The following is a 27,090-nucleotide window of genomic DNA, read 5'->3' as shown; positions in this document are numbered from 1 at the left end:
ATTCTTGGTTGCCACAATTGGAGATCTTTATGTATTTATATTTCAAGTGCATGTACACATTTAAATGAAATTAATGTCATGAAAAATGTTATGAAATGAACATATGAGGTCCCATCCACCATGCATTGAGACAGTCTAATTGGAGTTTTAGCATAAATGGTGGCCAAAAAACTGTGTGAATATTGACACATTTTTAATAAGTAGATGCTAGTACTGTATGTTTTCAGCAACTTCAGAGTTAGTTTCTATGGTTACTGTGCTCTTTCTCTCCGCACTGTGAGGAAATATCAGTTGATTTCCCAAATATTTCTAATGAAAGTAATACTGTTTAATCATACAACCTCTTAAATATACATTGGATGACTGATTTATAACAATGCTCAGCTCTTAATTATGTGCAGATGCTTAAGGTAAGTGCAACGCCTCTGCCAGCCAAAACTGAAATGCATGATTCATCATGGCAGAATTACTTAGAGGCCCTTAAAATCTGAGTATGCATTTAAACATATCTTGGCAACTGGTGTGATCTGCAGTCAATAGAATTTAAAAGACATTTTACTTAATTATCTCATGAACTTTGAACAACCAATGGGATTCCAGAAAAAGGGATTCATGTTTTACATAAGCAACACAAAGCACAGATATTGGCCATAGAAGCCCTTCTCTTTTGGGTTTGTCATGCTCTGGTCCCATTAAGTGGACATAACATTTGCTAACACTGGCAGGACATTGTTGAATGCTTGTCACATGCATCATCAAGAATACTGCTTATGTCTGGTAAAGAGCTGCACAGTCCAATAATTCCCTTTGAGAACTTCTCTATTGAAATGTTTCCTCTCTATTAAGTATCAAAGCTATTGTGCAAAACCTAGGGGCAGATCATTGTAGAGTCTAATTGTAAATGCTTTCTCAAACTTATGAGCATTACAAAGTGTTCACATTGTTCTTAACGGGAAGCATAGAAATTATCTAAAAAGTGAGGGGGACACATTCTAAAATGTATCAACTTCAACACATGCTGGAAGGATGTCTTTGACTGTTGCACCACATCTCGCTGTTACTTCAGTGTCTCGCGCAGGACTGCCACATGTTTTTTGGCAATGGCTAAGTCAAAATCCTAAGGTAGCTACCTTGTTGCCTTGCTGACCTGTCAGTCAGTGACTTAACAGACAGTGTTTGCATACAAAGGTACCTCAGGAAAATGGTTTCGGTCAGGCTTCCAAGGCAGCACTATGTCACACCGTTGATAGGATTCCCGCATTCATTCAGTCCAACCAAACCACAAAGGACAATTAATCTGGAACAAAAACACAAGAGTTTTGGCAATAACCAAGTGTATATTTAATAACTACATTACTAATTTCTCACTAGAAATTTAATCAAACGTTTTAAAATGTTTTAAAATGCACATTTGCTGTACACATAAACTGGCTGTAAACTGCCAGTTCGGCTGCCAATTTCTTTCTTCAGTTCAACTGCTGTGGAACAGCACACACAGGATTACGGGATTTCATAGGCAGTGAAGGATACATCTATGCTGCTTTCAAAAATCAATCATATGAAAATATCTCAGTAGACACGATGTGACGTGAACACTGATTTCGGACTTGCTTTGATCGCTTCCTACCACCATATTCAGCCTCCGAAGGGAGCATTTTCCCATTTTAGATGCAGCCACCAAGCCAAGTCAAGCTCACACCACTGATAGACTTATACACTGGCTGACTTATAAAGAAAGCCAGCTGTATTATAAAGGACCCATCCCAACCTGGACATTGCCTGTTCTCCCCCCTCCCTTCTGAGGGAAGATATAGAACAATTAAAACAAATACAAACAGGTTAAAGAACAGCTTCTTCCCTAGAGCTGTTAATTCTATTAACCCCCCACTTCTCCTGCCACATATACACACACACGCTGACTGATGTTTCACTGGAAGAACCTGACAGCGTATATGCATTAACTACTGGTTATTGTTTTTATTTTATTTTTATGTGCAGATATTGTAAAGCTTATTAGAGTTTTTATGTTGTTCTTTTTACTGTTGCTAATTTATTGGATGTTGTTTTTACTAACAATGACAATAAACAAATCAATCAATCAAGTCTCAAAAGCGGATGTTGAGACATTTGAGTTCTCTTTCATTCATTGCTCTGCATCTAGCTATTTTGCAAAGGTGTTACGAAGATTCGATGTACTGAAGAAGTTCAGGCTGCAAAGATAGTAAGCCACTGTTTTTCCCCTTCTGCTCTGGTGTGATTAGGGGCCACCGTGCCTTCTTTAAACTGTGTATGTTCAATGGTACTACACTGTTACGAATACTGCCTACAATGCTTACATACAATATAAAAAAACTGACTATTGCAACAATACTTACTTGGAGAAGAAATTCTAAAGATAGTGATCATTTTCAGTGTTAGGCTTAAAATCTGATGGTACCATTCGGGTCATGTAGGGTCAGGTCGCATGGTCTCAAGTACGGATCGGGTTTGGGTTAAATTTTTAAGCCTGTGCAGACCTCTACTCAGTAGTCCTACTTGATTTGCTGAAAGCAGAGATAGACTGAATGTAGAAATACTTGTCACAAACTCATACGACTTTCTTCTGCAAAACACAAGAAAGATATTTTGAAAGATGTATGAGGTGCTTTTGTCCATCTCCATTTATGTTCCGCAGAAGAAAGAAACTTATACGAGTTTGTAACTAGTGCTTCTACGTTCAGTCTATCTCTGCTTTCAGAAAAAAAATATATATATGTCTCAAAGGGATGGAAAATGCTTGATATCTGCAACTCAATGTCACTTTTTCGACAGTTCACATCACATGGTGTGCTTGAATGTAAGGACAGATGACCTGCCCCATTCTTTTCTTTGTGATCTTGTCAGACAAAAAGCATTCTCCTGTACACCTCACCATGAACAAGATAAGTCTGTCAGAAATAAAAGAAGGTGCACTCTCTGTGAGCAATATTGCTCTACACCCAGCTAGATTGCCCTGCAGATTCAATTGTGGGTCAATAGTGGACTGTTAGAATTGTCATGTGGTTTGAAGTATCATTTACTGTGACGAACACACTACCAATTCACATTATAATTTTATTTTTTTCACAAGAGAGAGTAAACAGTGACACATCTGACACAAAGACAGACATTGTGTTTGTTTTTGCAGCTTTTTTTCTCTTCTACTGCCATATGAAGAGCACCACACAATGAATGATATCACCTTTGTTTTCCATTTAATTTCCTCAGAGATATCTTCAGCTTTTGTCAGTTCTACAGAATATCCCAAACTCACATCTGCTAGAATTGTGTTTGGTGAGAAGGCGAAGACATAAATCAGATCTGCAAGTATGAGACAGTTTTTTACCAGGGGCCAGAAGCATTCTATGGCAGATGGCCGTTTGGCTGTTTCCATGTACCTGCACCTGCTTCTCACACTTTATTTCTGTACATCCTTTCTCGTTTCATTTCTAATAGCAGACCATACAGTATCTGTCCCATAGGCAACAAGTCAAAGCTTGAATTGTTCCTGTAAGTTCCTGTTCCTGGTAAAAAATTGGGCTAGTAATGCCATAGTCATTGGTTTAATCCCAGGGAATTCATGGACTGGTTAAATGTATATTCTGGTTAAATGTACATTAAATTTATATTCTTTGGATAAAATATGTTGCTTTATATAAAATTATCTGCCAAATGCATAAATTAAATTATGTGACTAAACAATTATGTCAGTGTTTCCCGAACTGGGGTACGCGTAACCTAGGGGTTCATGAAGTGACAATGGGTGTACGCAAATAACATTCTGAGATTTACCGTTCTTTCATTTTCATCACAGTCTAAAATAACATTCAAACCCAGTTCATGTATTTCTTACTGCCAAAAATATATTTTTAAGCCCTCTAGTGTAGAAATACCAAAATGGTTGTGTCATAAAGGTCAGAAAAATTTGCAATGAAACGCATCTACTCATGCATCACACCAGTATCTTTTTTCATCAGCCCAGCCCAGTGCTAGGTAACTTAGCTTAGTGATACAAGTAAAATACATAACTGTTTTACCAGACTTGCACATGTCAGTCGTCCGCGATTTTCGTTTATTTTATTTTTTTTCACAGTTTAAAATGTAATTTGTATTTAATGTTAGATTCAAATGGAGTTTAGATTCAAAGGGAGTTTTGATTCTGACGGTATAAGTTCATAAGCTTTGATGACGTGTCAGACATTCAGCAGCACAAATCATTTTCACATTCAAACGCAGTAATTTTCAATCACATTTGCACGCACGCTAGAGACCTATTTTTACATTGTTGCATGATGTTTTTTTCAGCAAATGATCTCAACCTTGCTAACAGTGTCAAATGTGACATAAAAACGCACCTTGAGCTGACCGTGCAATTGCACAGATACTTACCCGCAATGCTCGAATTTGGCCAGCAACACCGTACCTGCAATGATGTGCAATTCCAGACACAGAACCAAACGCTATTCTTGCATACTGTGATGCGATGAGGGGGGAATTTTGAAGTTATGCAGTTATATCATATCTGTCATGTTCACTGTTGTCTTTTGTTTTGTGCTTTTATGTTGAAATTTAGTTTAGTTCCTGTTTGGTTTTTGTAGTCCTTTGTAGTTTCATTTTATGATTGGTTTTCCCCTGATTAGTTCTCATTCCCTGATTGTTTCCCCATGTGTTCCTCATTCCCTTGTTTGTTCCTTTTGTGTATATAAGCCCTTTTAGTTTCCTTGTTTCCTTGTTAGTTCTTGCATGTTTTGGATGCTCTGTGCCAGGTCTCCCTTGTTTTTCTTTATGTTTTTTGAATAAACTGCTGCATATAGATCCCCATTCTCCACCTGCTTCATCACAATATCTAACATCTCAATTGGTAAGCCATTTATTCAGTATGTATATGATTAATATAACATGTTTAATATAAGGGAGTTGTTTTAGAAACATAATTGTGTTAAATATACATATTCAAATTACCTTGTTTGAATTTTATCTATGCATTAAAGGGGGGTAAGTGAAAGGATGTTGAATGTTTGAAGGGGTACGCCACTGAAGAAAGTTTGGGAGACACTGAATTATGTGATAATCACAATGCTTTCTAAATTTTAATTCCTCCTCAAAACCATCAGTGTTTCCATTTTCATATTCATTACCATTTAAACTGCACATTTATTTTAACACTATTTTTGATTGATGAATAATTTATCTAATAATAAATAGTATTATTTGTATTTTCTAATAATAAATAAATAAATCAGAGGCAGTCAACGTTCACATGATGTAACAGAACCCAGCCTCTGAGAACTGCATTCCCCAGCAATCAGAAAGACGTAGATGTTCACCATATTGATCATAGTGAGAGAGGATGCCATTGTATGTCCCAGTGAGAGACCAGTTGAGAGCAGGAAGCTTTCTCTTCCAGTTCTAGCCCTTATTAAGAACTGTCTATGGAATTTACAAGGGTACACTACTGGATACAAGCTTTATGTTAGAATCTACTTCTAAATATTCACCACTGTTTGGAATGCAGTGGAACTAAAATCAAGTTGGACTTTAGAGCGGATCCGTCACTAAAGTAAGGCTATGTATTTCCCATGTGGGCTAATTACAGTAATTGGAATGTGGAAAATTCATTAAAAAAGCGAGCAGTATTACAATGTGTGTGTGCCTAAAGTATATTTATTTGTCAGCTAACATGACATGCTGAGTGATCAAAGGATATTGATTCTGTTAAATACAATGGCACTAACTGTGATGTAACCCTGTACATATTTTTTAGCCATTATTCTACTCAGAATTTTTAAGTGCTCCAATTTTCAATGCTCAAAATGCTCAAATTGTCTAATGAAATTGATAATAACTTCAAGTTTTTCTCCAACACTGAACAAGAAAACCTCTGAAATGCCTTTTATTGAAAAATATAAGAATGTCTTTTCAAATGCATAATATTTTTGTATTCAGTTCATGTTATTTACTCGTAACCATACTTTGCTGGTTATCTTGTTGTCACTTTTGACCCCAAAAGCACCATTTGTCCCTGTGACAGAGCGGAGGGCGGGGCCGGGTCTTGATTATACACACCTGGTCCCTTATCGAGCTAATTAAGCCTCTGAGAGGGATAAAGGCCGATTGCGGACAGTGGTGCGATGAGAGAGATCGTTTACGGCCAGCTAACCATCATGTGTGTGTTTGTGCTTTTTGTTTAAGTTTATCATTAAAATATTATTTATATTGCCAAGTCGGTTCTTGCCTCCTCCTTTCCATTGAACCACTGCCAGGGGCGTGGGAGACCCCTTCTGTTCCCCGAGAACGTGGCGGGGCTGGAGGACTGCCTCCAATCCGCCCGGAGAGGCGCGGCGGTCGTCCGTTAGAGGGTGGAGGAGTAGCCGAGGAACAAGCTACAGCGTATCGTAGAACTGGCGGGTAATGTTTTTCTTTTTTTCATCTCTCTCTCCTCTCTCTGTCTCAATGCCGCTCCGCCTTGGCCTTTTCCCTCTCGTTTAAATTTGATAGTGGTTTTTTGGGAGGTTCTACACTGTTGCAGGAAGTACCCCCCAGTTTAATTATTTCTGTTTCCCACCCCTTGTCCCCTCCTTCATCCAGGTAGAAGGGGATGACCTGCTGGAAGATGGGGCTTAGGGCACACCCTCCCCCAGGGAAGGGGGGGGGGGGTGCGTCATGCCGGGGGCTCCCCGGCCTGAGAGAATGAGGGAGGAATGTAACAGGGCGGAGTTTATCATTAAAATATTATTTATATTGCCAAGCCAGTTCTCACCTCCTCTCCACTGAACTGCGTTACAGTCCCATTCTTTGTTTTACCTCAAGTCAACTGTAAACTCACAAAGCACTTTATTAAGAACGCTGTGGTCTTAATAAAAGTGCCATATGTGGTTTCCTGCTGTTGTAGCTCATCCGTTTCAAGGTTTGAAATTTGTGTATTCTGAGATCCTATTCTGCTTACTATAATTGTACAGAGTGGCACAATTCTGAGTAAACTCTAGAGAATGTCGTGCTTGAAAATTCCAGGAGATCAGCAGTTACAGAAATACTCAAACCAGCCTGTCTGGCACCAACAATCATGCCACAATCTAAATCACTAAGATTAGTGATCATTTTTCCCCACTCTGATGATTGATGTAAACATTAGCTGAAGCTCCTGACCTGTATCTGCGTGATTCTATGCATTGCACTGCTGCCACACGATTGGCTGATTATAATCACATGAATATGTAGGTGTCAAAATGTACCTAAGTGAGTGTACATTTTAATGATAACATTGCTGTGGTTTAAGCAACTATATAATGTGACCTTCTAACAAGAGGCTAAAAATTTAATGTATTTCATTTCTGTTCGTTCTGAGCAAAAGCAGTATTTTTTTCGTTCCAGTTCAGAAATTTCTGCAGCCTCCTTTCCAAAATGTTACCGGTTAGAACAAAATAAAAGAAAGTTTAATAAAGTTTTTTTTTTTTTTAAATGACAGTACTCTGTTCTAAGGGTGGGTAAAATACCAGCTGCTTTGTTGCCAGATCTCGCAAGAGAAACATGCAATCTGGTATGGAAAAATAAGCCCAAAATAAGCCATTTGACTCAACAAAATAAGCGAAAATAAGAATAAAAGCACCACTGTGTGGTGGATTTATCAGCATAGAAATCATAAGCAGTTTATTAACAGTTAAGTACAATTTCATTTGCAGATATGCTTCTGAGTCAAAACCCAACAGCATCAAATCTGTATTAATGCATCATATCTAACAATAATTCAATGAAGACTTGGAAACAACTGAGAAATGTACTTTTTACCATTATAATGTTTCCCTTGTATCTGGATTAGCCATGCATGTACATTATTTGTAGTAATTATACATAGCTGTTAAAAAGGTCTTAATTCACATAGTGAATGACATAACCAACAGGCAATTAGGCAGATAAATGTGCAATAGTTTCTTTCAGGATCAAAGAACATGCATATTTTTTATGGGGCAAGAAGTGCAGTTCCAAAAATTTATTGTGATAAACCCTTTGGCCTTTGGTTTAATGAAAAGATTATCGTGACAAAATGAACCATTTATAACCAGTTACCAGCATTTAAAAATAATGTTTTCACTACCAAACAATTGGAAATCACTTTGTTCCGGTTTTCAGTTAAATTCTGCTCTCATTTTGGTCGTTTTCGGTTTTCGTTCCTTGAACTGTTTTTAGTCCCTGTATCTTTTAATCCCTAAAAGCCCCGTCATTTTAGAGCTATTTGGACTTTATGCATATCCTGAGATAAAAAAGACAAGCACAAATGAGAGTATGGGAGAGAAAGAGGAATAGAAGACTGCTTTGAGGAGAATGGCTGATCGTTCAAAAACTCAATCAATATAAGAACCTCTGAAGTGAGCATTGACAAACCCATTATGTATCACCAGCTTTAATGGATTCTCATGCATGGGATATTCATCAAGTGAGGGCTCAGGCCTGCAGGTACACAGCCATGCTACTCTGTATCCTAACCTCTAATTACTTTGCAGAAGGGATGCCAAAGAAGAGGGAGGGGTAATGTTCAATATACCCTATACGTTTGAATGCATGGTACCTGTTCACTGAGTGCCAGCAGCAACCTACATAGCTTCCATTAAGTAATTTCTGTCAATAGAGATTAATAGTAAAATGTTAGTCAGTAGAAATTCAACTTTAAGTTCATACTGTGACAGAATGAACATGTTAACACATGCTTTTCATTTTAAAAGTGAATCACGATTAACGCATTTACCGTTAATACGGCATAAACCAGCATAAACACTAGTCGGACCTGAACGGAACCTTTGTGATGTTTCAATGTGTCCGTCTGGTGTCATTACACTGACAGAGATTCTGTGTGAATGATCAAGACGAGACTTGCAACAGACATCAAGTACTTTACAGACACAGCAATGTACAGTTCAATTGCTACAGAAGCATCAAGTATGTCTGCAGCGCTTTTCATGTGGAGCTCAAAGTGGAGCTTATGATGCTGGCAATGACGCCCTGATCCGAATCATGAACGCAGCTTTACGATTGCTGTTGCAAAGTAGATAGCCACAGTCAGCCAGCTGATTAATGTTGTGGAAAATAAGAGTTTAAGATATTTAATGCCCATTGCAATGAATATGCAACATATGGGGGGACTAGTCCTTTCAATTAGTCGACATCCCACTAAGACCAAGGGAAATTTGTGCTATATTTCATTCTTTATACTGTGGAAGGCTTATTGTAAAATGTTAATAAAGCATTATATTATTACATATTGTTTTGTTTTTCTTTCCTGAGATGGAAATAAATGCATGTTGATAGGAAATTAAGTACATGTAGAGTCAAATTCCAGCACTTTTACGCAAACAAATATGAAAAATTATGTGATTAACTGTGATTAAAAGATGTAATCGACTGACAACCCTAATTAGAATACAAAATAAAATAATATTCTGAACATGTGTAATTGTAGCATTCGCCCATTGTAAGCTTCTTAAGGGGAGTATTAGTACCACCCAATTGGTTCGACTATGCCAACATTGAGCTTCTTCTGATTGTTTTGAGAGTATTAGTAGTGTATGTGGCACTTGCGACTTAAAGTGACATCTGAAGCATTAAAGTTGCTGAGTGAGAGTGGGCAATCCCGCTAAGTAAACGCTAGCTACACAGTTAATGACTCACACAAGCTTCTGATTCAAGGTGAAGCTGTTAATGCTATTTGTATGCTTTTCAACAGATACAATCTCAAAAACTGTGCAATCTCTGTGTTGATAAATTGAAATAAAACGGCACTCAAGGGCAAAGGCTGTAAGGATATCAGCTTTGTAATTTCAGCCTTATCTGTGAGTTCCAGCCACTTATTTAACGCATTATTGAGACCTATGGATTCTCAATGAAACCTCAATTTTTTTTCTTTCTGAGCATCTGCCCCAAGGTTTAGCACTTACAGTCACACCCTCCCTACATGCCAAAGCATTGCCAGCAAAAATGTGTTGAGCTCTGGATAACAAAAGTGAAATAGTACGTAAAAAATTGTATGGCCTTGACTTGAACTTCCATGGCACTGTATTGAAAGCTCTAGAGCATGCAGGTATAGTAAAAACCTTTGTTTGCTACAAGACGGAGCCAATCACTAAAGTGTGTTGAAGCACAAGGGACATCACCACAGTGCAGTTCCAGGCTTACAACATCTCCATCAATTTAGAATGAAAAGGCTGCCACCGAGACGTGTAAACAAGAAACATCTCAAAAGAAAATACTTCATATGACAAAGAAATCAAAGCCCAATATGCCACTTCAGTCCAACAGCCTCTCAAGGGTTTTAAGAACCACGGACCGCCCACTTCTTCCCTATTCAATATCCTTTGCCTTAATACTAGGGAACTGGCATATCAATAGAAATAAGGTTCTTACATCCTCATCTAGACATCTCACATTGTTGCATGAGACTCATAGATCTTATGTATAGCTGTTTATAATATAGAAGCATTATTAATGATAGGTTTAATCACAGCTATAAATAAGTGCTTAGCTGTACCTAAAATACGTGCTATAAATAATTATTTTCAGATGCATGTTTTATATACATTTGGACATTAAGCAAGTTACTATATCATTTTTTGCATGATCTGTGGTAGTGGTTTAAACTCAATTGCATAAACGTAATGCATACTACCTTAATAATTATCTCACACATTTATATTGACGAAGCTATGATTATTTGTGTTCCATATGAGGATACTCAATTGTATGATTTTAACTGTCATCGATGTCCACTTCTTCGTCACCTAAATAAATATTCTCTTTTACTCTCCTCTTTAGGCATATGGATATACTGAATCAAGATGCTTCTCCATTCCTCAACTGAATAAAGGTTCAAAATCTGTCCTGATTCATTTTACACACATTGAATGGCTCTTTAAAAGTCTTCTACCTCAGATATCACTGACAATTGCACTTGTGTTTTATGAGTATAAGTGAACACATTGGGCAGTTACATAATTTATCATTAGTTATGCCTTATGTGAGTACTGCATACATAAAGGAAGATAATATGATATTACTATTAGTGTTGCTTTGCTCCATTGTGATCTATAATGTCCAACAAAATGAATGTAGACTCGTACCTTCTATTCACCCCCATCTTGCCATCTCCCTCTCTCTATCAATCTATCCATCTCTCCCCCTCTCTCTCTCTTTCTCAGTATCTGCGGCACGGTTGCTCTCTCCTCCACAAAGAGCCTGGCTCAGACACCTTGCATACAAAACAGCTGACTCAATCTTTAAGCTGCATAATCAAGATAAGAGAGATGGGGAGAGAGAGAAAGAGATGTGCGCACGCACCTAACGAACAATGTTTTAATTTTTTGAAACCAGAGTCAGGGGCTATTTACACCGAAAACATTCTGCTCTATTTCGGTCTGAACAGCCCAAAACTAGTGAACATCAGGTTATGTTTGGGCACAGATCCTGAGTCAGTTTACCTGCCGAAGATCAAGAATGATATAGATTGCCATGTTTTCAACAAACGTTTGTAGAAAGAGTGGAGATTGAAATGAAAGAGTGCATTTCATCTAAGTCAGGACAAGAGGTAAAGCCACTGATCTTCCAGTCAGCAACAATAATGACATAAACTAAGATTCCTTATTAGCATATGTTTGGGTTTCTCAACATCGTTAACTTAATTTTTTTTTACCACACTACGTTTTGAGAAAAACTAAATAGCTAATAGGTAACTTGCTGACTATTCAAAAACAAGTCTATAATCCAAATCCTTTGTGTCTTACAAGTACATTTTAAATCTAAATATTTGTGTTTTGCGAACTTTGAGAGTCTTTTAGAGTCTTTACTAGGAATACTTCGATTTAGACAGAAACTGTTTGTCAATTGAAATGGGTTGGCAGTTTACTTAACACGCATGAAGCTCTTAATTCTTAACTGAACTGTGTTATAAGGTCATTGCGAGTTGCATTAGATGACCTAATGTGCTCAAAGACATCCTAAAGGCTAAGCGTCAAAGGTCAGAGGCAGTAGAAGATCTCTCAGTCAAGGTGAAAAAACAAACAGCTTTTTTGAGTCATAAGAGTGATGACATATTTCCAAATGGATGCACATACAGTACTTCACAGATGAGATCACACGTTTACCTACATTATATGAATAAATTAACAATGACGTAATTCACATTGCGTTCAGATCTTGTTAAAACATGGAAGGTTTGGTGCCTTTTTCGCGTCTTTTGTTACACTTACTGTAACTCTTCAACTAAAATACCATATCTATATTTCTCACATATTTAAAATCTGTTTCAAGTGTGTTTGTTTTGTTTTTTTGTTTTTATTATTAGAAATCTCAAGGTTTTACAATAGCATTTGAGCTAGTTGAGTTCTTTTAAATTACATATTCCAAAGTAGGTTGTGATGATCTGCGTCAGGTTTTCAATCTTAGCTTTGATTCAAACTAAATTATTCTCTTGCTTTATAGACTTCAAATGACTCCTTAATTTAGAAATCCTAAGTAATCCCGTTTTCAAGGAGGCACTCTTTAAAACAGTCTCAGTTGCGCGCACTGTACTCATTCAACATTACAATCAATTGGTGATAATTTAATTGCATTTTAGATATACAGTAGCCTAATCCATAACAACCACACTTTCATAGTTAACCGTTTTGGAAATAGATAAACAAGCTACCGCTCGCTGTAAAACTTTTGGAACTCTGTTGGTGTAATACGCTAGCCATGCACAGATCGGACATATTTTCACATAGTTCTCTGTGATTGAGGACGGAAATGGGGCTATCAGCTATCAGTTTTATGGCTGAAGGCGAACTCTAGCGGCAAATGAAACCTGTCTGCTGTCCAGGGTCCTGAAACCTTTGGCGACAGTCTGGAGATTTTCGCGGTGCCCTCGCGTCTTATATTAAAGGCTGTAACATCTCTAACTTAGACACTTTGGAGAAAAGAAAAGCCCAAACTAACTACAAATGCAGAGATTAATGCATTAACCAAATGCTGACTCGTTTGATGTATAATTTCAGCTAAATGCATTAACGCACAAATGCATAGTGTAAGTGTATGTCAAATTATCCCATGCTCTTTAAAAGATACGCGCTCACAACGCCTTCTTTCCTGTGTAGTTTTCTATGAGTGTCAATATATATTACGCCTAAGTGCAAAAATACGCTAATTGCATGGTCATTTCGGGTCCGTTTAGGGGCATCGTCAAACTCAACATATGATCAATTTATAACTTAAACAAGTCCGGCAGAAGCACACCGAAACAATTGTTGCAAACACGCGAATGTGCAAAAGACACACGGATAACTTGCATGACATTAAATTCTGTTTACAGGCTACAGTTGCGCTTTACGATGCTTCTTTTCATTTATCGTATAACAAAACCAACGATCTATCTACAATCTATTCGTAGATGCGACAGAGCTCCATTTCAAAACATTTTCACTTACCTCTTTCGCACAACGAAGCAAGAGCCCTGCAGTCTCTCCGTAACCAAAACCGAGGTGCCTATGTCACCATGAACCCCTTTGACATTTTCTAAGAGGCAGTAGATATCGGACTGGGGTACGAAAAAAATACAAGGTTCCTCTTGGTCTCGCAATACAAAGAGCTGCAGCTCGTCACTGCGTCAAGCGCGATCCTCAAAGATCCATTAAAGAGCGAGTGATTAATTCAAGGCAGAGCCTTTATGTGTTCCGCACAGACAGAGCACATGGCGGGAGTTCTGTTATATTGCTACAGAGCAGTTTTGTCTGTCACAACGCCACCGACGGCACGTTATTATAACTATTGCCCGTGGTTGATTAGTTACGGAGCGCGGCCAGAGCACTGCTCATCCACAAGTCCAGCTGGGGCAAAGTTAAATCTCATAATAAGATTGTTGGTTACTGCGAGGCTATAAATGGTGTTGGTTCAACACTGAAGGAAAGAGGGCTGTGTGCCACGTGAGAGAACTCTTCAGTTCAAAATGCGAGATGTTAACACATCACTGTACACTGTAAAAATATTTGTATCTGTGATTTTGAAATTGTTAAGGGATAAAAGGCGTTTAAAGAAGATTATGGGCTAAATACAAATGAAGCTCAGTCGATAACATTTGTAGCATAATGTTGATTTTCTAAAAAACAAAAACAAACATTTGAACAAAAAAGCAAAACTCGTGGTTACAGTGAGGCACTTAAAATGGAAGTGAATGGGGCCTATTTTTGGAGGATTTAAAGGCAGTAATGTGAAGCTTATCATTTTATAAAAACACACATTAATCCTTCTGTTACAACTTGTGCGTTATTTGACATGTAATGTCTTTTAAATGAAACAGTATTACATTTGTCAAGGCAACGATGACGTATAATTGGATAACTTTACACTGAAAAGGTAAGTAAGTGGATTTATCATACTGAAATCATGATTTATTAAAATGCATTTTGTTTACGTCTTGCAGCTATACTAAATAATTTTTTTTTTGTGGTAATCAACATTTAAGTCAATTAAGCTTAACTTGTATTGAAGCTGATATTTTTCTTTAAAGAATTTTAACTTGCATATGGGAAACATACAAATAAAAAAAAATTGCTAACCTAAAAATTTGCTTCATGTGGTATCACCTAACTTAACTGGTTTGATACAGCACTATATCAACCTATCTACAAAACAAATTTAAGGGTTAGATAACTTAGAAAAAGCTCCTTAAGGTAACTGTAGCTGAAAATTGCCAATGCAAAATACAACAGTTGGTAAAGCACATATAATCGCATCCATGCAACCAGTTTAGAGAGAGGGAACAACATTTATTTAATTCATTGTAACATTCTTACCACAGTATTTGTGCATGACTCGAAGCAAATAGGGAAAGGAACAGGGAAAGAAACAGAAAAAAGGAACAAGGCTGGCATCATTTAATATTGACTCTCTGCACTATTGGGAAAAGCAGATGTCCAACACATCCTCTGAATGCACTCAGTCACAATTTACGTTCAGTAAACTTTGGGGTATGATTGACAGCCATTCATCATACTTTGTAACCTTGACTCTCAGGAGGCTGCACTTAGATAGGAGGGGCAGGGGGCCAGGAGGGAGCTGTAGGCTGCTGCTGCCTAAGTGTCTGGCACAGGATGGATGTATTGTGGAGGCTAAGGTTCCCTTGCTCTCTGCAGCACTCATAAAGAACCATGCAGGCGGCAAAAGTGGGCATCCATCTGTAGAGAGGCGCTGGTGATCTGGTGCATTACCCACAGGCCGACTGGCTTGTGTGTGTGTGTGCCTCTGAGTGATGTGCAGCAGGAGGCCTGCAGAGGAGCACCGGTCCGCTGCAGTGGTGGGGGTGTCAGCACTGAATGCTCATTAGAGTGGGCAGACTGATGTGACGTGGTGAGGTTAAATGCTTGCTATTCTTGTTTGTAGGTAGCATTTAATCATGCTGTTTCAAAGATGTGATGGGTTGTTGGGGGGTGCAGAGGAGCATTGATCATTTGCTCTGTTTAATGCAACACTGCAAATGTTGCAGGGAGTCTGTGCCTATCACAAATTAAGCTGTGTCTTGTGTCGATTTTAACATTGTTTTAAATGTACGTGCTTGTAATAACAACACAGTTAACAGTTAATGCTATACTCACACTCACTGAGCACTTAATTAAAAACACTATTATCCTGACAGATGTGGTCTTCTGCTGTTGTCCGCCTCAAGTTTTAACAATAGCATTCTGAGATGCTATTCTGCTCACTTAAATTGTACAAAGCAGTTATCTGAGTTACCGTAGCCATTCTGTCAGCTCCAACCAGTCTGGCCATTCTCCGTTAATCTCTCTCATCAACAAGGCATTTCTGTCTGCAGAACTGCTGTTTAATGGATGTTTTTTTGTTTTCTGAGTAAACTCTAAAGACTGTTGTGTGTGAAAATCCCAGGAGATCTGCAGTTACAGAAAAACACAAACCAGCCCGTCTGGCACCAAAAAAAATGCCACAGTCGAAATAAAAAATGTTCCCCATTATGATGGTTGATGTGAACATTAACTGAAGCCCCTGACCCTCATCTGATTGATTCTATGCACTGCTGCAACACAATTGGCTGATTAGATAATTACATGAATAAAAAGGTGTACAGGTGTTCCTAATAAAGTTCTAAGTGACTGTATGTTAGGAAGATTAGCGGGCCTGTTATTTGTATTTGAGCTAATGAATTTCAGCTAATTAATATTGAAAAAAGGGTTCTACTTCTAAATGTCTTTGGTCTATGTTTCCCTTGCTAATTGTCAATGGGCAAGAGAGGTTTGTCTATGGTAACGTTTCTCAGTGATTTGTAAATATATACAAAATCTAACGACTGATTAAATAGGTATTTACAATGAGATATTACAAGGGGATATTTAAGAGCATGCCCATACAATACTGAAAAAGTCTGTTTCATATTGTAAAATCTAAATTAACAGGCATTATTCAAGTCAAAAGTATTATTTTACATCAATGAATTAACCTAAATATGTAAGGTTAAACCAACAAAACTAACTTTAAGGGTTAGATCAGGTAGAAATAGCATCTTTAGGTAACAATTGCATGTTACTACTTTTTACAGTACACATCGGAAATCTCAGTTAGCCCAATGCAAAACATGAAACTGACTGATTAAAAGTGATGCCAATCTACAACAGGAGATACACAGAGACATTCCGCAAATTGCCCGATCACCTACAATCAGTCTACAGACCCTGAATTTGGGATTTTATTATATTTGCACTGAGCTGTCTAAACTGAGGCTAAATATTTTAAGTAGCCGTCAATATTAAAGAGAGTGGGCCCTAATGTCCGTAAATGGGTTTTGGGGAGAGAAGACAGGCTGTGAGGTGAATTATTAGTTGTGATTTATTCAAATCCTCCATTTATTTGTTAAGCCTATTAGATGGAGAGGAGAAAGAGGAGGATAGTTATGATTCTGAAGAGGAAATGTTTTGCGGCAGTCCATATAATAGAGCATCTGCCACCCCTGAACACAGCAGATCCATCTTAACATCTGGACTATGGCACAGATGCCTGGAGCAAATCCTCCTTTTGGTCAGGCAATGTCAGAAAGATGAGATCCTATTAGTTATAGTTTTTTTTTTTTTTCAAATGCCAGCATTAAGTGCCCTTGAAGCAGTGGTGGGCCATTTGTTTAAGTGGCTCAGCATTTATGCTTCACAGCAGCTGTGGATGATTGCAGTTAGTGGTGTGTAGTATGCATTGATTACAGATTGTCATGCCATATGGGTTTTCTGTGATGTTGTTTCTTTGTAGGGTAATTGATAATTTTTCCATACGTCGCCTTTGGAAAATGGGACCTTCAAATTGAAAGGGAAAGCAAAATGTAAATGTTCTGATTATTAAATTTCTCTGGTATTATTGTCAAAATTGGATTATGCAAATCCATGTTTAGAGGATTACAGTTTTTAAGATATTGGACCCAAAATTACATTCCAGAAATGGCAAATTCAATGGAGCGGTTTCATAGTCTAAATAACTGTGGCCCACAAACTTACTATGTTTATGTGAGTGTTTTTGCTTGTCTGCTTCCATTTTACACCATAAAGACATGGCAGCAATGTGTCAGTTTTCCAGCCATCGCACTCTGAATAAGTATTTGAAAAACATTTTCTTTGATAAGCGTTCAGTCATGCCACTCCCTCTGGATTTAAATATTTCATGAATAATTCACAAGTATGACAGCTGCATACATGATACAACGGAATGTAAGTTGGTGAACATATAACATTCCCTGTGAGTTTAAGTTGTGAAGCATCGGCAAAATAAGGCTTTTACTAACAAGCACATACAACACAGAGCAAATGAAAACAATTACATTTGGTTATCATGACTACTGATGTAAATCAAAAGCTATAGCCTTGAGTTACTTTAAAAAACAGCATTTTATTGTAACAAAAGAAAAAAAAAAACTTCCCAAAGTGGTCTTTAGAGGAGTGTGATGTGTTATCATTTACATAAACATTCTGAGTTCACTGTCTGAGGTAAAAGCAGTTCATTACGTAGGAGTTAGATTTGCATAGATCGGAATATGCAGCGACACTGGACGAGGTAGGCAGAGACTATGCGTCCTTTGAGACAGCTAAGTACACATCTCTTTTGTAAATTAATGAAGCATGTACTTGCAGTTATTTCTCACAGTTGAGGCATTTCACTCTTTAATAAAAAATAAATAATAAAGTGTTCTGCATTAGAAATAAACTCATGCAGCAATATCAGAACACTTCAGATTCCTCATGTACTGTAAAATAAATTCCTTGGGGGTAGTTTACTAAAATAATTCCAGTGTTTTGTTTAGACTTGTTTCAATGTTAAAGGAAATCATTATTAATTATTTTTAGTGTGCCCATATTTTTTATGAAAACCATCAAATATATTGCATTGCTTTAGAATATTGTGTGTTGTGTGAATATAAGTGTCTAACACTGACTACAGCAGAAAACACAAGATATGAAGTAAGGCAACATTTTAGATATTTTATTTGAGTAAACCAAACTCATCATAATGTCATGGTTACTGTTGTAACCTCCATTCCCCTATGGAAGGAGTTTGTGTGGATTGTAGTAACACAAGGGGTCTCTTCTGAGAGCCTCGCATACCTCTAAACTTGAGAAAAGGCCAATGTCAACTTGGCAGACAGAATTTGCAGGAACTTGATTACCAAGTCGTGCTTACCTTGGGACTTGCCGTCCAATGCCTCGTGGTGGGCTGCGATAGCAGCAACATACATCTTCAAGGTGGAGGGGGACAGCCTCCCCTCCAACATCTCCTGCATGAATGAAATCACTGACTAAACTGCGCATCTCTATGGGTCTTCAGATCTGGAAAGGAGGACCTTGCTCAGGGGAAATTGCCAGGGAGATGCTGTCACAAGGAGCGTGAGATCAGAGAACCAGGTCTGAGTGGGCCAGTAAGGAGCCACTAAGGTGACCTGTTCCTCATCCTCCCTGACCTTGCACAGCACCAGTGCAAGAAGGCTCACTGGGGGAATGCATACTTGCGCAGCCCCCGGGGCCAGCTGTGTGCCAGCGTGTCAGTACTGAGAGGGGCCTCTGTTAGGGAGTACCAGGCAGGGCAGTGGGAGTTGTCTTGGGAGGCAAAGAGATCTATCTGTGCCCTGTCAAACCTGAGTTGACCACGACACATCTGAACACTTGCTGTAGGGAGACTCCTGTCTGCAAAAACTGTCTGTCCAAGGGTTGATTGGCAGGAAGGGGTGATTAACACACGGTATGTGCCGCAGCGCCACTCGTGTCTGAAGCCAGTGCTGAAGCGGTCTCATTTGCATTGACCTGGGCGCGACCGCGGCCGAGAATGCCATATGCCCCAGGAGCCTCTGGAACTGTTTGAGAGGAACCGCTGTGCCTGGCTTGAAGTGAGCGAGGCACCTGAGCACTGACTGAGTCTAACTCCAAGCCGGGAAAACAGATGCTCTGAACCGGAGAGAGCTTTATTTTTTCCCAGTTGACCTGAAGCCCCAAACGGCTGAGGTCCACAAGCACCTGGTCCCTGTGGGCGCATACATCTTAGTGTGCTAGGATGAGCCAGGTATCAAGGTAATCGAGCAGTAGGGAGGGTCGATGCCGAGGCAGAATGGAAACGTGAAGTACGCGTCCTTCAGGTGAGGTTTTAAACCAAGGTCCTGACTCTCTGTGGTCATTAAAAATCCCAATTTCCCCATTGGCCCCTATCTATCATGGCCTCATATTAATCTCCAATACCTGGTGTGTGGTGGCTGTTCTGGCTCACTATGGCTGCCGTTGCATCATCATCCCTATGCTATGTAAAGCGCTTTGAGTGCCTAGAAAAGCGCTATATAAATGTAAGGAATTATTAAATATTATTAAAAAAGAAAATAGCTCTTTTATTAACAACGTGGGTAGTGCAGCCTGAAGGGGTTGTGGCAACAAAGAATAAGGAAAACAAGGGTTTTCCTCCCGGCCCTCCACCGAGGGACGGAGTGGTCTTGGTACCAGCTCCGGAGCGAACATCTGACTGCCCTGGTCTTCCGTCTCAGGGTCGCCCAGGAGCTTCATGGGTCCTAGAGGGGATCCTCTAATTTTTATAAGATTAATATAAAATTATCAGTTGTTTTGATCAACTGATTTGATTTAACTTCAATTGTGCATAATACATACAGGCTAATGTGAAAATGTGTATTTCATTTATTTTCTTTCATATGTGATAGCCCATGGCAAATTTGAAAGGTGCTGCATAAATGCCAGAGGCGGCTGACAGCTCAAGTCAAGGCTCTGCTTAGTAAACGGAACAATACAAATAAAAAAAGTTTAGTTTCAAATGGCACAACATCAATTGTTTCCACCTATAATGTGGCCAAATAAGGTGAAATGATGTTTGCCTCCTTCCAAATTAATAAACAATAATTATCTGAAGTAAACCTTCAAGCCAAGCTTTCAGTATTACATCAGTAGGCCTACAACATAAAGCCTGGTTGTGGTTAATGCAACAGATGAAGAAAGTGAAATTTAGCCAAAAATCTATAAAACCCAATTTATTGAAGGATCAGAAGTGAAAGACTGAAGGACATACTGTATATTTGCGATCAGTGAAGAAGTGGAGGATGGAGTTGCTCTTCAAATATGGTGAATTGATCTGTTAGCTGGAATGAGGCCCTCCATTCTTTTATTAATTGATCAGTCTGTACATGTAGATGCACTACGGGATTGATTTGATATATTCTTTTCTATCAACAAGTGTTTGTTTGGAGTTTGGAAATATTTAAACGCATCGTTAATTATCAAGACTAAATAAATTATAGCACGAAGAGCTCAGCTGTGTATAGGAGCATAATCATCAGCTGTTAAAGAAAGTCCAGTGGTATTTTCTGCTACTTAGTGTTTTGGGAGAATATAATATAAAATGTGCTTTTTACCCTAGGGGAACTTTATAATGAAATGAGACACTCCAACATAGGGCAACACCACTTATCTGCATCCAGGGTGCAGGATATTGTGCTTCGGTGTAACTGGAGAGCTTGCAGTCGCGTCAACTGGAGAGCTTGGAGTACTTTATTTTAGGTGTATACTGTAGAGGTGGGCAACATGAAGGCCTATGTTACAGCATCCCACAGGTTTTTCTTCTACAACATTTTATTAAAGAAACTGTGAACAACTGTGAAAGAATGTTTGTCAGACAACCCACCAAAGATTCAGCAACTCACTCCATAGAACTATTGTTCTTTAATTTGTCCACAACAGATGGGGCCATCGTATTTTCCCTTTGACGTTCTCTGTAAAGACGCTGATGTAAACACAGAGAGGGTGCGCAACAGCTAAAAATGTTAGTGTAATTCATGATTTACCATTCAAAATGCTCGAGGAGAATCTTGCTTGGAGCAAGACTTTAAGTTTTTCAGAGCTGAGGCACAGGCAAAAAGAAAGCCAGTGGTCAGGATAGGGAGAAATGTGCACACATAAAGATTGTCATAAAAATATACGTGCACATTTACACAACACACAAGTTGCACCATGACACTACAGTGGCTGCCCTCGGACAGACTGCTGGGATAAACACAACACCTACTCTAAAAGCTTTAAAAAAAAGCTACATCTTTTCTGCCAGTGGTGACATGCCTCTTTTCCACTAAGACTTCTGAATGAAGGGCTCTTATTTCCACCAGTATGGATGCAAAGTGTAATGGCCTGATGTGTGTATACTTTCAGGTTGCTCCAGCCATCCATAGCCCAGGCTGGGGTTATCTCCCAAAGGACCAGCCTACTCCACGGCTGTAAATAGTGCTTGACTCAGATTGATACACTTACAAGGAACAAGCGGACAGGGTTATTTGGACAGTGGATAAATGGCATGCATAATTAAAATTGGCTAAGTGCCTGTACACTGGACATTTTTGCCAACAGTGTGTTCTGTCTCCATTGGCTAAAGAGACAGTGGAGGAAAGAATTGTCTGAAAATGTCCTTGTCATACTATTTACTCCAGCGAATAGGTTTATAGTAGGTTTATTTTTGAAAATCTATTTCTGTACAGGCACATACATTGCAGTTGTGACAAAAAAAAAGACACTAGATGATGTCACTGCAGGGTTACTTATGTGTGTGGATACAACAGTTTTCATCTAGAGTTAATTTGCTTACCTAACAATTACATTAATATGAAGATATTTAAATAGTATCACACTAGAGTGCTGTTGTGCCATAAATCAGCACGGCTGATATGAGTTTTTTTGAACGAATCCTTTAAGTGCATGAATCGTTCTTGTTCACTTCAATTTGTATTTGAGTGAGGCCTTGTTCAGGCTGCCACTAAAAATAGATTTTTTTTCCATATCTAGATTGTATCCAGATGAGTTTTTGATGACATGAAATCAGATTTTCCAAATCTGATTCAAACCACATCGGGAGGTGGTTTCAAATGTGATTGAAATCAGATTTTTGCAGATGTGTCTCAGTCCGGAAGCTGTGGCTGCTCAATTCGTATTTCAAATGGTATTTTGCATCACTCTTAACGCGACACACAACAATAACGTCAAAAATCGGTACTGCAGCATGGAAAGTCATAATATTTAAAGGTTTTTCTTGTGCAACGGAGGAGTTCTGTACCACGACTGGACAGGGAGCATATTTGGAGAGCGAGATCATGCACCTCCACATCTGTTTTGAAAGCATCGTCACATGGGCATGCCTACGTCGGTACCAAAGCAACCCATGCAGATAGGTTGGCTATGTCTGAATGCGCAAATCTGATTTGATCACTTGCAATTAATAGTGCGGACAGTCTGCCTGAAAAGATCTGATTTGAGAAAAAAATCTGATTTGCCTGCAGTCTGAACATAGCCATAATGACTCATTGGTCGCCACATACTGGAGTAAAAATGCAATCTCCAGAAATGTTTATTGAATGATTCAGTGAATTAAATCAGCACTCTTGGAACATTGCTTGACTACAATCCAATTCACATACAAGTGGACTGACTTTATATATTAACCAATCTTGACCAAATATGCTGATAAACAAGTGCATGTGACTGCCCACCATTGCTGTAGGAACCTAGAAAAGAGACACAGCCAATTGTTCACACCCGGCTCACGGAGTATCCAGCATAAAATCGCTTACTGCGCCTTTAAGTTTAGTTGAATTCACCAAAAAAGTCTTACTAGGAACTAGGTGTCTAAAACCAACATACAAAACCCCTGATAGAAAAGGCAAGCATTTGTGTAATGAGACTTTTGATTCTAAACCTTATAGTTACTGACCTATAGCCCTTGTGACCTATAGTCCTCTCTAGTGTAATTGCATCAGTGCTGTTTTACATTCCATTGGACATATATATACATAACCAGATGAGAATCAGAATGAGCTTTATTGCCAATGTTTGTAAAAATACAGATGCAAGGGAATGTATGGCAGAAGTAGGATATGTTAAATAAATATTATTGACTAAGCTGTGTATTGTGCATTGCAACAGAAAAATGTCAGTAAACTGAACTGGCGAAGGCTGGCGATCCCAGCAGAACCTGCAGTAGGAAGAGACAAATAAAGAGTCTTAGTGTGCATAGTGGCCGTGCAGTGAGCAAAGGAGTGTGTTTGTAGACAGGTGTTTGTGTTGTGGAAGTCAGGAGCAGATCCGTAGAAAGTTTCCATTGAAGCATGTTCTGGGGCAGAGCCCGGGGGAAGGAGGGCAGTAGTATTACCGACACGTGGGCAGAGACGAGGAATCCTCCATCGGCAGCGATTCATGGATGACGAGGACAGACGTACAGCAAACTGGAAGGTAACCACACTTCCTAACAGGCAGGCAGAGACAGTCAACCAACAGATGCACAAGACAGCACTAACTAGACAAAGAGAGCAAGGTTAGCTGCTTGACAGCACAAACAATAATCTAGTGAAGGCAGTGAGGGCACACAAGGATTAAGTAGGGAGTGCAATCAGAGTGGAACAGGTGTAGCTAGCATGTTAATCAGTGGCATGATCAGTGCCACCCCTGGAATGATCAATGTTCCCATGGAAATACCGATCATGCATGCCATCTCGGCCTGCGAGACATGAGAGAGAGAGAGAGAGAGAGAGAGAGAGAAACAAAACAACAGAATTGACATAATGGTAGTGGGCTGGGTGAGTAGGATCCACATAGATTTTTACAGCACTTTTCCTCACTCTGGAAGTGTACAGTTCTTGAAGAGAGGGCAAGGGGCAACCAATAATTTGCTCAGCAGTCCAAACTGTCCTTTGCAGTCTTCTGATGTCCGATGTCAAAGCTAATCCAAACCAGACAGTTGTTAAAGTGCAAAGAACAAATTTAGTGACTGCTGAGTAGAACTGTAACAGCAATGCATATGGCAGGTTGAACTTCCTCAACTGGTGAAGGAAGTACAACCTCTGGTGGACCAATGTGGGTGTGAGGGATCGAGCAGTCAAGGAATGAGGGCCGTGACAAAAACAGTTTCCCAAAATAGTCTTTTAATTAATCAGACCAAAATAATTCAAATAGAAACAAAAATAAAGTCCAAATAACCCAATTCCATGTTCAGGCCAATAAAAGAACAAAACTAAACTCCAATAATGGAATATAAGAGAACTCAACCGAACTGACCTTCCAAATGTAATAACTGAGTCCACATTAACAAACAAGGGGAAAACCGAAAACACAAACTTCAAATACAATTACAAAATTCATAACAAGGCCAGTTAAAGAATTAGAATAAAATTAAATGCATATCTTGAAAAAATAACAATTAACAACAAAGAAAACCAACAAATTAGAAAAGAAAATCCAAAACACAACCACCTCATTTTCCCACAGTCAATCTGCTGGTTGGTAGTGGCAAGCGGAACTAAAGCAGCAGTCGAAGCACCATGCCGGTCCTTAAAACACTCGGACCATGAATCCGGAAACTCGCCGACCACTGTTCACAGCCAACAGCTCCAGCCATCCACTCCTCAGCACCTCAGTGTTAAATTAAACTCAGAAAATTCAATATTAATAAAAGTATATGCCATACACCATAAACTAGAATGTGTGCACTCCAACTAGTCAATGATGCACCAGAACTTAAATACCTAAATATTATTACCATATACCTATGATATGAATACAGAGACCATTAAGAGAACGAAAATAAGAAGCTCAAACAATGTGCCGGATAAATTAAAGAAAGTGTGTAACATTACCACTCATTGATGTGTGGCTGCCTCGTGGGCCATCACAGTGGGTCTCCCACTTCTGGTGCTGTGAGACGGTAGTGCCCAGGAACCTGCTGCCATAGTGCTGTTCAGAATGGCCACTATGATCTCCACTGTTTTGAGCACCAGGTAGTTTTGACTGCACCAGTGAGCCAACTGTTCAACCTCTCATCAGTATGCAGACTCCTCGTCATCTTGGTTGAGGGCGGGAATGTGGGTTTTTCTTCTGTAGGATGTCACTTTTGTGTCCATTTATACCTGTTTAATTGATTTGAAAAATGCAACTCTTAGCTTAGAATGGGTCAGTGTGTGATAACATTTTCTGGGATCACTCTTGCTGTCTGGTTAGAAGTCAGTTGTATTATGCTCCACACAATGGTGAATTAGAGGGTTTGATTGGAAAGGAAGCACTTTTAAAGATGGGCCTGGACTCTGGGTATTAGTGAGGCTCAAAAGCATTTGAATTTAATGCGTGTATGTGAATAGCACATTCATTTGCCAGGCTGGCAGCAGGCCTGCTAAACCATGGGCACCTTTGACTCCCTGCCAGAGTTCTCATTTATGCAGTCAACAATCCGTTCACCTGTCTGCTGGCACGCTGTCAATTTGCCTCTACCTGCAGAGGAGAGAAGAGGATCCATCACGGTGACTATAGCAAGACATAAAGACAATGTAATTCACTATTGCTGCTGTCCTGGGACTTATTTATAAATCAATACTGATAATGTCAACATTCAACAAGATATGCCCTCCTCTTTATCATGACCATATGTCTGAAAATAATGACTTGATTTCATTGTTCATTAAACATCCTATGTGCTGTTGCGCTGCTCAATTAGGCCTAAGGAATCAAGCTGAAATCAGCGATGTGTGTGTTTGTATGTGTGTGAATATGTGTGCATGCTTAGGTGCCTGTGTGAATGTGCATATCAATTCAGAAGTGCAAATATATTAAACATTGATGTTCGCTTTTCTGTTATTTCTTTTATGTCCTGATTGGTACCTGAGGTCAGTGCCAAGTCAACAATACCAAAAATACCAAAACGTACAATGGTACAATCATGCTTTTTGAACCACCCATAGGAAAGAAAAATCACAAATGAGATTTTTTTTTTATATCTTAATTGTTTCTCCTTGACAGTAATTTGATTAAAGCAGAAGTATGTAACTTTTTCTGTTAAGCACAGCTTAAATTGGAGAGACAACTGTAAGTAAGCTATTCGTAGGTCATTATTCTTTTCGAAAACTGTAAACAATGTGTCTCTGTGGTGCTATAGAAATTCCTGTTTTTTTAGAGGCGACCAGCTTAGACCCGCCTCAACAACATTACCAATGGCATGAGTTGGGGGTGGGTTTATCTATTTATGTGACCAATGGCAGATGTAGGGTGTATTCTAAAGCTTTTTTTTTAAACATTGTTTATTTTTGCAGTTCCATTCGGTGACATTTGTGTTAAAGTAATTGCATACTTCAGCTTTAAATAAAGAGAACATTTAGACTTTTACTTAATGTAGGTCTTCTGCTTTTCCTGGAATTTACAATGAATAAGGACATACATTTTGGTCTGTCTCTCACACAAAGGGATTGTTTTGCTTCAGAGAACATAGATTAAACCACCCAAGAAAAGTATGGACTACTTTTATGCTGTCTTTATTTCCTTTTTGGATCTTAAAGCCAATTGCTGGCTTTAAGATTGTTGTGTAGTGTTGGGTTAGTGTGTTTGCCCTGTTGGAGTTTTCTGGGGCAGTACATTGACAATAACAGTTATGCTTCTCAGCATTCTAAATCCATCAGCCAACTTTAGAATGTTCATGTGTGTTAGAGTTTGTTAGGGCAGTCTGAATTTACCTTTAAAAGTTTTTTAACCCCATTGACTTAAATTGTTTGGACAAAAACACATCATA

General features: G+C 38.9%; 1 protein-coding gene across 2 annotated transcripts in view; it reads right to left on the bottom strand.

Moving 5' to 3' along the window:
* The window catches only part of LOC127653121 (protein ELFN1-like), a 167,842-nt gene extending 154,107 nt beyond the window's left edge, over positions 1-13,735 (bottom strand). The window contains exon 1 of one of the 2 annotated variants that reach the window (XM_052139656.1): positions 13,464-13,735. The gene's annotated coding sequence lies outside the window, so the exon portion shown is untranslated. Of the gene's footprint in view, positions 1-1,192; positions 1,212-13,463 lie in introns of those variants that run through there. The other variant, XM_052139657.1, reaches the window with a different exon arrangement.
* Between the last annotated feature and the right edge of the window lie 13,355 nt (positions 13,736-27,090).

Source organism: Xyrauchen texanus, chromosome 12, assembly GCF_025860055.1.
Source record: "Xyrauchen texanus isolate HMW12.3.18 chromosome 12, RBS_HiC_50CHRs, whole genome shotgun sequence".
In the NCBI taxonomy this organism is placed as follows: Eukaryota; Metazoa; Chordata; class Actinopteri; order Cypriniformes; family Catostomidae; genus Xyrauchen; species Xyrauchen texanus.
The sequence above is the reverse complement of the archived record's forward strand: the minus strand, read 5'-3'. Positions and strand labels throughout refer to the sequence as shown.